Genomic DNA, 15,877 nt, shown 5'->3' on the forward strand with positions numbered 1-15,877 from the left:
CGGAGCGTGGAGCTGCTAAAGCCCATTCTTCCTTGAACCCTTGCCTATGGGAGCCGACTCTCAGCATTACTTATTTCTTTAAAATTATCTATAATCTTTCTGCAAAGATTTCTGCACAACTTTCACAATTTTTCTTTTCCTGTCCCTGGAGCAAAAGACTTCACCTTTTGAAATCTGTTTGCCAAGATTTATGGAGAAGAAGGCCCCAAAATGCCTTGTTCCTTCCATAGTTCAAGATGCATGACATTTTGAGAAATGCAGACTTCCAGGATTGGGATGCCCTTATGTTTACAAGAACGGCAACTGTTTAATCAAAAACTCGTTTTTATCTCATTGCCATAAAGATGGCAGCAACAAAACACAAGGATTAGCAAGCTGAAGAGCGAGATGATGCCTCAAAACCAGCAAAGATATATATAAAGAACTAACAGAGAGTGACAAAAATGAAGGGGGGAAATATGAACACCGCCTCCAGAATTTCGTATTTTGATATACTTTTTAACACACGGTTTTCCGGCAGCGACGAGAAACCGCCGAGCTGAACTTGTCGCTTTTGACACAGCACAGAAACTTGAACAAAACTGAAACCTTAAATGCAAGAAAGTCGGTATTTATTTCTATAAAGAACTGGAGGAAAGAAAAAACAAAACAAAGGAGAGATTTTTAAAGCAAAGTTATTTACTCAGCATGTGTCGATATGCTCTGTTCTTAGTAAGGGATTTGCTTTACCCAAGAGTCATTGGGGCATTGTCTGGTTTCTTTGTCCTTCTTCATCCATAACATGGTGGACGGTGAGATCGAATCCTGAGGCTGCTTGCTGCTCATTTTGTTGCTCTTTTTTCCTCCTCAGAGGAAAGACCTAGTGCATCTGATGCGAAAAGAACTAATGCGCTGGTTCGAGCATATAATGCTATAGTTTTTTTGCCCATGTTCACATGCAGATGACACCACTGTAGGTCTCTGGAAGTGGAAAAATAACTAAAGTTTGGGTCCTCCCTGATTAATCCAGGGATGCACCTTGCATGGCAGTGAATTTATTGGGATGCCACATAATTCCTTTTTGGAAAGTGCAACATCATCCATGCGCATCGATTCCTCCAAGCAACAGAGTTCAACAGGACAGAGAGGCAATCTGGAATATAATCTACCTTCCAGGGTTGCTTGTCCCATGGTTGGCATGGGGGAATTTTGTGTTGCAATGCAAGGCATATGGTGGTGGGGAAATTCCCCGCAAATGTGGCATGTGGCAAGTCGCAATTTATGCGGGGAAGACGCCACCATCTGGCATTCCCGGTGGCGCACGGCCATGTGCTGAGAGCAGAGAATGGTTTTATTAAAAGGTGGGTCAGGGTGAAACGGAGACCAAAGTGACTTTTGAGAACGTATTTCATCTCCAAGGACGGAGGGATGAGGGTTTCTTGGGGAAGAAGAGAGCAAAAATATTTATTTATTTATTTATTTATTTATTGGCGAGATGGCCTTGGTATTTTTGTTTTCTAAAAGGTGAGAAAAAAAACCACACTGTGGGCCTCTCTGTGGCATTTCCTTTCTTGTGAAACCGTGGTCGAAACAGAGCTGTGTGTGGAAGTGTGGCTCCTGCCCACCGTCGCCATTTCAGTTTACTGTGAAAACTTGCCCGACTGGTTTATGGTTTTCCCACCCTGTTTTTTGGAGGGCATGGGCAAGAATAGGGTTTGTGATTGGATGCAGACTGTGGTGATAGTTGGAAGTTATTTACTCATAGCTGTGGCATCTCCCTTGAGGACCAAGGGTACCTTTCATATCTTCCTTTCCCCCATCTTTAAATAATGGCTAACATCCTGTTGGTGAATTGCGATGGTATAATATACCATCACAAGTCACTCTTTTGGTCGCTGCGGAGGTTGAAATTCACTACAGGTTGATTCTCCCTTATCTGAAATTCAGAATCAGAAGCGTTTTGGATATCGTAGGGTGTTTTTTGGATTTTGGAATATTTGCCTATACAGTACATAATGAGATATCTTAGAGATGGGACCCAAGTCTAAGCATGACATTCATTTGTGTTCATTTATGAAACATAGATGAATTGCTTGTTTAGACTTGGGTCCCATATTGAAGACATCACATTACGTATATTTAGATATACAAATATGTATTGTATGGACATAAACACATATCTCATTACCTGCATGCAAATATACACATAGCCTGAAGGTAATATTATACACAACATTTTAACATAATTTTGGGCATGGAACAAAGTTTGCATCCATTGAACCATCAGAAAGAAAAGGTGTTGCTATCTCAGCCATCATGAAAAAAAATGGGATTTGCAATATTTTGGCATCCCAAGTAAGGGAGAGTCCACCTATCTTACCATTTCTGGGTCGACCAAAAGATGGAAAATCTCAGCCACACTTGTGGATAATTTTGGCTTTTGCAGTCTTCCAGATTTTGGAATTCTGGATAAGGAAGACTCAGCCTGTACTAATGTTGCAGTGACCCAAACCCCTCCAAACCCACCTTTTCTAAGCTGCAGATCCCCCAAAGCTGACCATTTCCTGGTCAATGGAGCATTAGGAGAACAGCAGACAAGCAACTAGAAAATCCTTCAACTGTCCTGATGTGACAAGAACAGACTGAATTCATCCTCTGCCATCCCACTTTCTAGCCTGATTTTCAAGTATTCCAGATTCTCTCTTTGCATCTCACATTCCCCCTTTATGTTCATCTTACTTCAATTGCTGCACTGAGGAGAGGAGGAGGCTGAATTTTGCCCTTCCCAGTAGGCCTTGGCAAAAACAAACTGCTGCAACTTCTCCTAGCCTGTGTGATGTTCTTCCTCCTCTCTATGGAAAGGGATCTTGTATCACCTGTGAGACTAAATGTGTAGAAGAAGTTGCAGCATAAGCTTTCATAGACTTGGTCTACTTTCTCAAGCGCATGGAAGTAGACCAAGTCTACAAAAGCTTGTGCTGCAACTTCTTCCACATAGTTAGTCTCAAACATTCGATAAGATCCCTTTGCATACTGATATTCCAGACTATGTTTCTGAGCTTGCCTCCTCTTTAACAGATTTTCCCATCTTGGTCACATTGATGTTGCTTGGCCATCCGCGTCCTGGCGTTCATCTGTCAAATTTTGGAAGGTGTGCCCCAGTTATGCTCCTGTAGTTGGATGCACCATGTGTATGATGCAGATCAGTGAGAACATATCTGGGGAAAACCCCAGAGATACTTGCAGATGTCTGTTGCTGAATATCCAGCAGTAAGAAAAGAAAGAGAGATTGGTTTACCAACTAGGAAATCACCACATTTGCAAGGCTGCAGCTGAGAAAAGGTGGTTTTGGGAGCTTGGGGTTGAATCTGAGACTATCATAGCTGCATTTCTTATAACAAAGTCTCCAAACACAGGATTGCAGCCAATTTTTAATTATTTGTTTTTAAAGTGATGGGCCAAAAGATTGTCAGCAATAAGATGGCAGGGACCACAATCCAGCTGAAGTTTGCCATCTGATTGATTTCATGGAGAACGCCAGAAGATCAAGCATGCAATAAAGGGATTAGGAAATCAATCCTGTGTATAGGGATGCAGAGTTCAGTGAGATTTGCGTCTCTCTGAGAGGCTATGATTCCACTTTAACTTCCATGGCTCCATCAGTCAATGCAGTCTTGGGATTTGTAGTTTGGTGAAGAACCAGAGCTGTCTGGCAGAGAATTCTGTTTCTCCCTAAACTGCAAATCCCAGGATCTCAGAGAGTCCTGCCATGGCAGTGAAAGCGGCAACAAAATGCTGTAATCATATAGTGTGAAATAGACCCCACTTTCCAACACTGAAGCCTCTTCCCCTAGGAAAAAATATCAAGATTTTATTATAGCTGCCTTGTTGCAAAGTATCCCAGGATTCTGTAGGATGGAACCACAGCAATTAAAGTTGAATCATAATGATATAATTGTCTAGTGTGAAAGTGACCCAGGTAAGTGTGTGCATAGGATTGTGGCCCAACTGCATCTGGATTGTGCCCTTGATTGATGTGAAAGAGAGGAAAGATTACCAGTGTGGTCATTTGTGTTACTGAGTTACCTATGGATGGTCTAAAGCACTTGTGGGGATTTAAATGTGAAATTGATTTTAACTGTTTGAGACAAAACAGAGGAGTCAATGGAACGATCAACTTCAGCAGCTGGTTTCTTAAAAAAGATATCCATGATGTGATTTCTCCTCTTTCAGTGGGCTCCAGTTGAAGTCTTAGACATAAAAATGGATCGCCCTTCACCTTTACAGAGAATGCCCATAGCAGGTTACTTCTGGGAGCAGGGGGAGGAAGGGTGAAGTGTGGAAAATGTGCAGGGAGGTTACAAGTAGGAGTAGAAAAATATTCATCATTATATCTTTCTTCGCTGAAGAAAGGCAGAAGGTATCCAGAAGCTGCTGTGAGATTCCTTGCACTTCAGTAAGTGCTCACCTGTGCAGAAACACACATAGATTTCTCTTGGTGTCTTACTCAAACCTATGTTTCTCTGATGCAGAATATCCATATTCCGTTCAAGGTGACAGAAGCGAAGTTGTCCACATGCTGCACATTGATGTGCATTGATGCGCACGTTGGTGCACAAGTGATGCCTATTCAATTATGTGTTCAGTTGTGCTGTGTCATTCGGCACAAGGGATGGGTAGCATAATTGATGCATAAACTGCCATTGCAGAGATTTATACTCCGCAACCTCGATATGGGACCTCACCCATGGTTTTTCTGTGCAGAAAACATATTTTTGCAGAGAGAAGGAAATGCTTCCTCTCCAGGAAAGAGTACATACTACACTGTGTTATTCCCAAAAGAAATCAATTGTATTTCTGCACAAATACCTACTGATGTGTAAATAGCAGTCGGGAACTAGGCAGATAACTTTGTCCTTTCATGAAGAGGGGCTAGTATGGGAATTATTTGCTCTTGTCTGCAAGGACAAAGGACACACAGTGAGAAAAGGTGACATTTTCCCAGCCCCTGATTTGTACTAATCTTAAAAATGGGGAGTTCTGCTGAGATGCTCAACCCAATTGCACAACAACAACAAAACAACAACAATAATAATGATGATCAAAATACACTCTAGGAAACCTGGTTGCCTGACCTGGTGTTTTGATGTGCTTTTGCAGTTCTTCCAGATGTTGGGGCCTGGTGATGTGGACTGTTGAGGATGGGGAATGTTTTGAGTGGTCATTTTTATATCATGTCATTGAACATATGGCTTTATCCCAATGGGGTAAAAGGTAAATCCATGGTATTTGTGGCATGGAATATGTTCTTAAAGGCCAGGGCACCCACAACAGACAAGGGAAAGGCAGGCAGGAGTTGAGGAGCGAGGGAGACATCAGTATTTGCCTGGCTTCCTTTGTAAAGCTAGCCAGACCTTCCCTTCTTTTTTGTCTCCTATCAATGTCTGCTTATGGCTGATTTCCTGCAAAGTGTCCATTAGCCAAGTCTCAATCTTCCAAAATCTTACTCTTGCAAAAGGGACATTGTCACAACTAAGTTTGTCTTTATGCAGAATTCATAGGCAACTGTGGATTTCTATAACAGGTCTGTCAAGGGTGACCTGGCATTTTTACCAGACAGGGCCTTTTTGTCAGCCTCCAGACAAGCTGGGGCCCTCTCTCTAGTGCAAGCCAATCTCAGTGTGTTGAAAGTTGTCCATGCCCCAGTTACCATCCTGCATCCATGCACATTTAAAAGATGCTATGATGTACCTTAGGATTCTTGCAGCGGAAACCTATGAGTATGCACAGAGCACATACTAGAGCAGGAAACTGCTAGGGGCAGGTGGAGAACCAACTGATGCCAGGTGTTACCAATGGTCTCAGTAGCTGAATTAGATTGCAATGGGAAAAATTGTGTGGGGGGGGGGGGGATCTCCCTTTTCAACAATGCAAAAGCACCTCAAAACAATGAGACAACCTCCAAGATTCTTGATCAACATGGACACCTGTAACCTAGGTCAAAGTTTTTTGCTTGTAGGTGTGATCTTTTCAGCAGACTCTGATCCACAAGAGGCATTGCCCTCCCCAATGTACCATGTGCAATTCAGCTTCCAGATAAGAATGCTTGGAGGAAACTAGATTAAACTAGAACCATAATATGGGAATTCACAACACCATAGCAGGGTGGGGACCCATGTCAATAGGGTTATGAGGTCATTGTATGGTATCTGGATGTTCTGTTATATCATTTTATCCTAAGTCCAGCTACAAATGAAGGGAAGGAGCTGGTAAAACCAAGGTTGGATCTCACCCCTCCTGCAAAAGTTCCCTGCATAGAATTAGATGCCACCAGTGATGGTTAAATGAAGATTGCATGAGTGAGGCTTACAGATAATCAAAGAAATGCTGCTTGCAGGAGAGAGAAAAGGAGTGAGTTGCAGTGAGTTGTTTCTTGGAAAGCACTTATAATTTTTCTACATCAATCATGGTCAATAACCGAAAATGTGTGTTACCGTGTGCCAGAAAGAAAGAGTGCAGCTCTGGAGCTATTTTTTTAATTATATAAATATATGTATATTTTAGTCTCTAGTGGAAACGTGCCAGTGTTCTGAGAACCAAAATGTTCCTCTCTTGTGTCTTGAGACGATCCCAAATAAAACACAGAGAGCTTATATGGATTTATGGGAGCGGGGAGCTGTGAAGGGGTGGGGAGGCATGGCATGGCAATCAACAGGGAAAAGGGGCCCAGTTCATTGAATGGCCGGTGGTTCTTCAACAATGGAATATATCCTGGCAAACATATCCGCAAATGTTGACAGTACTGGAAGCATCTTTGAAATGGATAGGATATAGCAACAGCAAATTTAGGAAACTTTTATTGTGTTGCCATCGGAGTGAATTTATTCTTGTACTCTCCTTGCTAATTCTCACAAAATGCAGAATTAAAAATGAATGGAAAAATCCAACTATTACATGGGGAATGTTTTCAACAAGGACCGGGTGGTCAATTTCGCCTTGCTAAAATGTCAAGGGCCAAATATATATATATATATATACACACACACACACACACACACACACACACTTTGCAGGTTGGTGGGATGGGCCCACTTAATAGGCTGACATTTGGTTCCAGTGCCAGTTTTTGAAAACATCTTCCAAAGTTTTTGGCTTCTAGCTGTGATGGATATGTGAGCCAAGCTACCAGGTTATGCCTGGCACTCTGTTAGAGACATATGCATGCATAAGCCATGCTATGCATGCAGGGCAAATTATTTGCCATAGTGCCACAGGTGAATTCTGACAGCAGCAAGTGTGGGGTCACCATACAGCAATGTTGTATGATGCAGTTGTGCACCAGGGTTGCACAGTGGTACCCAGACAGTGACATGTGTTGCTATTCTGCATGGGAGGGAAGCATTGTCTGCCATCTTGCTGCCTCTGCTGTTTACTGGTGAGGAGGGGAGCAAGGGGCAGATAACAGAAGAGGAAAAAGCAGCCAGTCTTTGTTCTGAGGGAAGGAAAAGACTGATGCTCTTCATCTGGGAGTGCAGGCTCATTTCTTTCCTCTCCTGAGCTGAGACCAGCTGCATCCTTCTTCTCTGAACTGCCTCCCCTTCAATAAGGATCAGGCACAGAGGCCTCTCCCCAGAGCTTGACAGCTGATGTGGGGGTGCATGGGCAGAGTGTTACACTACACCTACTTGATGCATGATCTTGGCTGCATTCATGCATCCATTCCTGTATTGAAGTGGGTTAACCTCCATATTCAATTCAACGGCTGTAGAAGCAGAGATAGATGTACACTTCCATTTGTTCATGGTTCACCCATGGCTGCACAGCACTACAATTCACTGATGAGCCAGTGTTGCACAACTGCCATGCAACTTCACAAGCTAAAGGTGTACACAGGCCTGATTCCCACTACCTTGTAAACCGGATCGCAATTTGGTTTGAACCGGTTGAAATGACCCTAGTTCCCACTTAAATCGATTCACTGAAGCAATTCCGAGGGGGGGGCATGCACCAGAACCATTTAACCCACGTCTTTTTGACACTGATTTTTCACCAAATCAATTCAACGCAAGTGTGAACCAGAAGCTGATCAGAATCAATTCAAATTTGCCCTTCAGCTGGCTGGAGCCAAATCGATTCATTTGCGAATGTGAACCACATGTGGGTTATTTTGATGCCAGAAAATGTGATGGGGGCAAGTGTAGTATAAACCACAATCTGATGTTGACTTGATCCATTGATTCGGATTGTACATCGATTCATCTGTAAGTGGGAATTAGGCCACAGTCTCTTCAAAGTAGAGTTCTGGTCATAGATTCAAGCATCCATGGCTTGAAAATATTTTAAAATATATAAATTCCAAAATGCAAACCCTGTTTTTGCCCATTTTATATAAGGGACACCATTTCACTGTGCCAATGTATTTAATGGGACTTCAGCATCCACAAATTTTGGTATCCACAGGGAGTCCTGGAACCAAACCCAAACAGATACCAAGGGTCCGCTGTTCCAGAACCACCACATTCAAGGAATTGGGTTCCTTTTTACCTGCCAGACAGGGAAGAAAACGTTTGCACTGCAGCTGAGAGGTGGGTTTTCTTTCGCGTAAAGGATGAACCGGCAAAGGGCGACATGAGAAAGGTGAAGTTTGGGGTGCAGAAAGACTGGGGCATCTCTCTGCCGAGGGAGACACCTGAGAACATCCCATTTCCCGCCAATCCTGGTGACTCTCTCGGAGCCCCTTTTCTCTCTTTTTGGGGGCTTCTTTGGGGGGCAGAACCATCATCTGTAAAATGCACTTTGATGTCGTTGCTTTTAAACTTTGCCGAATGTAAACAATACGTACTTAAGATTTAAAAGAAAAAAGAAGAGAAAACCAATTATGTGTTATAAGAGCTATTTTATGATTCAGTGTTGAATAAAGATAACTTCAAATGACCAGGGCTTGTTTTCTTTTTGTTCTTGCAAGAAGTCCACTTAAGGGTGCCAATACATATACATATACATACATATATACATATATATATTATGGCCAGATTTCTGTAACACATTTACAGAAGCAGGACCTGGAATTACACATCCATAACTGATCCATATTCATGATCCCTATGTAACCACAACTGGCATGATTTCCACAATTGTAACTGCCTACTCAAACCTACCTTATTGTGCATCACAACACAGAGAGGAGGTCCGTTCTTGCTTCTCAAGCAGAAGAAGGACCCCGCTTGCAAGTCCTTCTTGCAGCTTTACTTGTTAGTGGGAGTAGGTTGGAAACTGCCCAAATCAGACATTGAATGGATCCCTGGCTCTCAAGGTGGGATGCGGGGGGTGTCAGGCCAGGAAACATTACTTAGTTATTCATATACATATACTTTAGCTGCCCTGACTCAATGCTATGGAATTCTGGGAATTGTAGTTGTAATTGTAGTTTCCAGATTTCCATAGCATTGAGCCAGGGCAGCTAAAGTGGTGCCAAGCCAGGTTATTTCTGCAGTATGAGTGAGGTGCAAGTCATTTCTGACTTATAGCGACCCTAAGCTGAACCTATCATGGGGTTTTCTTGGCAAGATTTGTTCAGAGGAGGTTTGCCATTGCCTTCCCCTGAGGCTGAGAGAATGTGACTTTCCCAAGGCCACCCAGTGGGTTTCATAGCCGAACTGAGAATCGAAGCCTGGTCTCCAGAGTTGTCGTCCAACACTCAAACCATTATGCCACCCTGGCTCTTTAGGAGTGAGAATATCACACCAATATTGAAATTGCTCTACTGGCTGCCAGGTATCTCTGGGCAAAGTACAAAGTGTTGGTTATTACCTTTAAAGCCCTACATGGCTTGGGTCCAGGTTACCTACAAGACCCAAATACTCAGGTCCTCTGGAGGACATTTAATTCATCCGGCCAGAACTGGACAGGCAATTGTCACCCAAAGGACTTTTTCATCAGCCGCCCCTGGACTGGGGAATGGCCGGCCAGGAGAGATTTGGCAGCTAAACAGGCTGTTTAAATTTAAAACAGTATTACTGCGATACCTTTCTTTGCACAAATAACTGTACATTGCACATAATAGGCCTAGAGAAGTGTTTTAAAAGAAGGTGGTTTTATGGGGGGTTTTAAAAACATATTTTCAGTAGTTAGAAACAAACTGTTTAGTTTAGTTACCTGAGACAGAATAAATCTGACATGCAATGTAGAGTTATTTGTGCAAAGAAAGGTATCGCTGTAAGTTAGGATATATAATGCATTATTTCTGAGGCTGAATAGACTAAAAGAGACTATTTCTATATAGAACGTTAAAGAATGGGAAGTTATAGTAGTATAAATAATCAAATTAATATTTCAATTGATCTAAGACAAACTGTTTGACATAATTTTATTGGGTTTTTTTAATTAATAAAAATATTTTTTTAAAAAAAGAAGTGTATTCTATATGAATCTCTAGTCATCTGCTGGCAGAATTGAGCTAGAGGACCTAGAGATTAATAATAATAATAATAATATAATAATTTATTTCTATCCTGCCTCTCCAGCAGGATACAGGTGGCTTACAACAACTAAAATAAAATTCATACAATTTAAAAATAAATCCCCATTATCCCCTCCCTCCTAAAATAACAACATAGTAATTCCCATAATTAGTCAAGTCCGTGAGTTATTAGTCAGATCCATGAACAATCAGTTCTGCAAAAGTCAAAGTCACAAATGTGGAGGGCCAACTGTAGATGGTTTTATGTGATGGTTTTATGCACCCTTCCTTGAGCTTTTGGGAGAGACGGGGAAGAATATTATTATTGTTACATGAGGAAGAACATATGAGTATTCGGGGAACTGGTCAGGTTTGACACCAACCAGAAAGGCACAAGATAGCTTGGTTCATGCTTGAGAAGATAGCCAGAATGATAGTATGGAAGGAGAGACCATGGTAAGCGCACATCATGGTGACAGCTCATCACAGAAACAAAAGCAAACAAGCCCTCAAGTCCTCCCATGAGCAAAACATCTAGAGTAAGCGTCAGGTTGCTAGCCAGAGGCAGGGGTTCCTTGCCCAGCCGTGTCAGGCAAAATCCCTCTCTCATTTTGACAGACAGACGCAGCCCAGTGGGCATACGCTGTGGCTTGCAAGAGCAACCAGAGGCCTGGGAGGAAAAGGCAACTGCAAGAGTTCCGTCTGCTGTGCTTTATTTTGTAGAGTTGCAGGAAGCAAGAGCTTAAACCAGAAGTATCCCTGGGGGGTGCAGACTGCGTTGGGGGACACCTCAGACAATGGTGGGGAGGGCTGCTTTCCAGGTCTGGTGGCTTTGCTAGCTGGGCAAGAGAGCTAACAACAGCAATAGCAAGTGCATTTCTATACCCCTTATCAGTGCACTTAAGCACTCCCTAAGCCAATGGTTCTCAACCTTCCTAATGTTGCAACCCTTTAATACAGTTCCTCCTGTTGTGGTGACCTCCAACCATAAAACTGTGGTGTCTTGGTTCCTAAGACCATTGGAAATATGTGTTTTCCAATGGTCTCAGGCAACCTCTGTGAAAGAGTCCTTCACCCTCCACAAAGGGGCCGCAACCCACAGGTTGAGAACCACTGCCCTAAGCAGCTTACAATGTGTACGCTAATTGCCCCAACAAGCTGGGTACTCCTTTTAGTGACCTATGAGAAGATGCCAGGCTGAGTCGACCCTGGAGCCCTGGCTGGGACTGTGGTTTGCGAGTGAGTGGTTGCAGTCCAGGCATGTGATCACTGCGCCACCAGAGATAGTCTCCTCCATTTCCTTCTGGGCAGCAGCTGCGCCAGATCCAGGACGGCTGTGGGTTGATGATAGTAGAAGTCCGCTTCCACCAGCAACCACTCATTTCTTAGTCTGGGGGTTTCATTTATCTGAATGGCATGCTGCTGCAGCTTTTCCTAGCTCCTCTGTTCTACTTCATTAACCAACTTTTGCTGTCTTGACCACACTGCGCTGTAGCCCTTTCCCCCCGTTTCTGTTAATATCCACAGCTGCAGAAGGATTTCTAGAAGGAAAGATGCCACTTGCATACAAATTAGGAATGGAATCATCAACTGAAAAATGAACATGCTTCCTTGAAGGTTTATCTCTATCCAAATCGATAGGATGTGCTGCAGACAGGTGTGAAGAAGCCGGTGTTAATGTGCCATACATCATTATTTCTGTGTCAGAAATCAAGTGTGTGAAACAAAACTCACTGCCCAAAAAAACCTTTCCAAAACCCAAAATCCCCTTCTGTGCCTTCTCTGAATACTTTTCCCCCTGGTTCTAGCACAGGAATATTACATAAAAGAAATGCACTTTCCTTGTGAGCTTTCTTCTTGGTATTATAGGCTCAAAGCTACATGTTGGTCTTCCCTGACATTCACTACATCTTAAGAAGCTGTGACCGTATCAGAATATACATGCAAGCTAGGAATAAATGAATGAAAATCTTGCCCCATATGTTGTTGGTGATGAATGTGAGAGATGGTAACGTGTATCACAAGCTGAGTAATTAGGAACCACAAGCAGAAGGTGAACAACAACCAGTCCCACACCGCCACTTCATACACGCAGTCTCTAGCAAAGAAATAAAGCAGTCAGTCTTTTGTTCATCCTCCATTTTGTAACCTCCAGTTCTCGCTTGAAGAACACATGTTGCATAGCTTCCCACCCCATGATGTTATGAACACTTTAGTATTTGTATGTAAAGTCTACATGTGTAGTATTTGAATGATGGATTAGGATTCCAGGAGCCTAGGCTTTAAATCTTTAAACAGAAACCCACTGAGTGACCATGGATAGGTCACACTCTGTCAGACTTGGAGGAATGCAATGAATGGGAAGCCTCCTCTGAATAAATCTTACCAAGAAAACCTGGTCGTTGTTGTGAACTGCCCTCAGGTTAGCCCCAGTTCATGGCATCCCCATGGATAAGACATCTCCAAAATCCCCTATTCTCCACTGCTTGTAGATCCAGGCCCTTGACCTCTCTAATTGAGTCCAACCATCCATCTAGTATGTGCCTTCCTCTCTTTCCTCCACCTTTCCAAACATTATTGTCTTTTGCAATGAATCATGTCTTCTCAAAGTATGACAGCCTCAGTTTAATCATCTTGGCCTCTAAGGAGATTTCTGGCTTGATCTCCTCTAGGACCCATTAGTTTGTCTTTTGGGCTCTCCACCACAGTATCTTCAGCACTCTTCTCCAGCGCCAAGCTCAAATGAGCTGATTTTCCTCTTATCTACTTTTTTCACTGTCCATCACTTACTTCCATTCATGGTGATGGGGAATTCAATGGATCTGACAATTCTAGCTTTGATGCTCAGTTGTATAGCTTTCCTACAATAGGCCTTTAGTCAGGCACATAACACCAAGAGTATCTGAACTCATCACCCCTCTGAACTTGCTATGCCTGTTCGCTTGATTTGTTATTTTAATGTATGATTCTAAATTATAATTGTTTAATTGATGTTTTAGGGGAGGGTGGGATGTTGGGACGTGGGATTATATGTAATTTTAACTTGTAAGCCACCTCAATTGTCAGTGACAGAGAGGTGGGATATACATAACGTTTTTTTTTATTATTTATTTATTACAACCTCTTTGTACGATTTTAAAAAGGAAACTAAGCCTGCTCTGTTTCTCTGCTAGACCCTGTGTGTGGATAGTGGCAAAGTGAGACTGGTTATTGCTCACCTTCTGCTTGTGCCATACACTACTCTCTCTCACCTGCCGCAGCTATTCTGTGGAGTCAAGCAGCCCTGACTGATTCAAGCTCATGAACATTAAGCAAACTCAGACAATCCTACCCATACATAGGATCATAGAGTTGGAAGCTCGACTCAGGCTTGCATCCTTCTGAGGAAGTCGCTAAAATGAGTCCCCAGATTGTTGGGGGCAATTAGCTTACAATATGTAAACCACTTAGGGAGTGCTTAAATGCACTGATAAGCGGTACAGAAATGTACTTGCTATTACTTGCTACATGAAACCACCTGTTGTCAGACTGTGCCATTTTGCAGTGCAAAGCTCCACCGGTTCCTAGCATAACCACAGAACGTGCAAAGCCACCCCAGTTGTATATTTCTTAATCTGATTTCATTTTGCAGGGTGGGGGCAAAACCCTAGGAAGTAGGCTAATGTGAAAGATAGCAGTCTATTGTTCTCTGAGTGTGGAGGAACTTGATAAAACCAGGCAAAAAGAAGAAGCAGCAGCAGCTTGCAGTTTGAAAATATGTCTGAGACAGGTATGGATTTTTCTTAGCTGAAAGACTGTTTCCTTGGTTACTTTCTCCCTTGGCTGAGCATCACTTTGCACTTTCCTGAGCTGAACGCTCATCGAAGGAAGGCTGGATTCTTTTTAGAAGCATCTTAAATCGGAGAACCAGGTGACATCCGCCAGTCTTCCTTCTGAACACAATCTCTTTCTTTTCATTCCCAAAAATAATGTCTGTACCAACTGTTGCCACTCTATAGAGCTTCAGGAAAGCTGTGCTTTTTGGACTAAGTCTCCAGTAATCCCTGCTGGCTGCTCTAGGTTTTACTCCTGCGTTTAAAAGCTCTCTATCCAAGGTATTTTTTTTTAATGTACCATTCAACATTTTGGATGGTTCCATTAAAATCTGGGCTAATGCACGCAGCATATTCCCGGTCTCCATGGCACAGAAGCCAACACCAGCCAAAGAAAGGTTTTCTATGATAGCTGAGCGTATGTTTCCATGGCAGCTGGGGTTCAGGTGTTTTGAAAACGATATGAAAAACTGGAACTGGAATTAAATGTCAGGCTACTAAAGAGGGGCATTCCAGCCATCTGAAAGATGCACGCTTTGGTTCCTTTGGCCGACCCTCCTTTGCAGCAGATGGAGCTTTTCATGAGGGGGTTGTGTTTCGGTTTTATTATGTTTGAGATGTGTTTCTAAAAGTGCTTCTCACTCATGTTTTTAACCTTTGTATTTAAACAGAAATCTATTTTAGTTGTGTGTCAGCTTTTTGGATGAATAGTTTTTTCTCCATAGAATCATAAAGTTGGAAGGGACCCCCAGATGCCATCCACTCCAATTCCATTCTGCCATGCAGGAAGACACCATCCAAGCTGTAACAGATGGACATCCAACCTAGGTTGAAAAGCCTCAGAAAAAGGAGACTCAACCACACTCCCAGGCAGCGTCTTCCACTGTCAAACAGCTCTCACCATCAGGAAGTTCTTCCTATGTTAAGGTGGAATTTCCTTTTCTATAATTTGAACCCATTGCTCTGGGTCCTATTCTCTGGAGCAGCAGAAAACAAGCTTGCTCCCTCCTCAATATGACACCCCTTCAAATATTTAAACAGGGCTATCATATCACCTCTTAACTTTCTCTTCTCCAGGCTAAACATCCCCAGCTCCCTGTCGTTCCTCATAGGGCTTCATGGTTTCCAGACCCTTCACCATTTTAGTCACCCTCCTTTGGACATGTTCCAGTTTCTGAATGTCCTTTTTGAATTGTGGTGCCCAGAACCAGACACAATATTCCAGGTGTGGCCTGACCAAAGCAGAGTACAGTGGCACTATTACTTCCCTTGATCCAGACACTATACTTCTATTGATGCAGCCTAGAATTGCATTTCTTAGCTGCTGCATCACAATTCTGACTCGTGTTCACCTTGTGGTCTACTAAGACTCCTAGATCCTGTTCGCATGTACTGCCGTCGAGCCAGGTGTCCCCCATGCTATATCTGTACATTTCATTTTTACTGCCCAAGTGTAATATCCTACATCTCTCCCTCTTGTAATTCATTTTGTTTTGGCCAGGCTTTCTAATCTGTTATGGTCATTTTGAATTTCCTTTCCTCTGAGTTATTAGCTACCCCTCCTAATTTGGTGTTGGAAGGAAGGAAGGAAGGAAGGAAGGAAGGAAGGAAGGAAGGAAGGAAGGAA

This window comes from Sceloporus undulatus, chromosome 5 (assembly GCF_019175285.1).
Source record: "Sceloporus undulatus isolate JIND9_A2432 ecotype Alabama chromosome 5, SceUnd_v1.1, whole genome shotgun sequence".
Lineage (NCBI taxonomy): Eukaryota > Metazoa > Chordata > Lepidosauria > Squamata > Phrynosomatidae > Sceloporus > Sceloporus undulatus.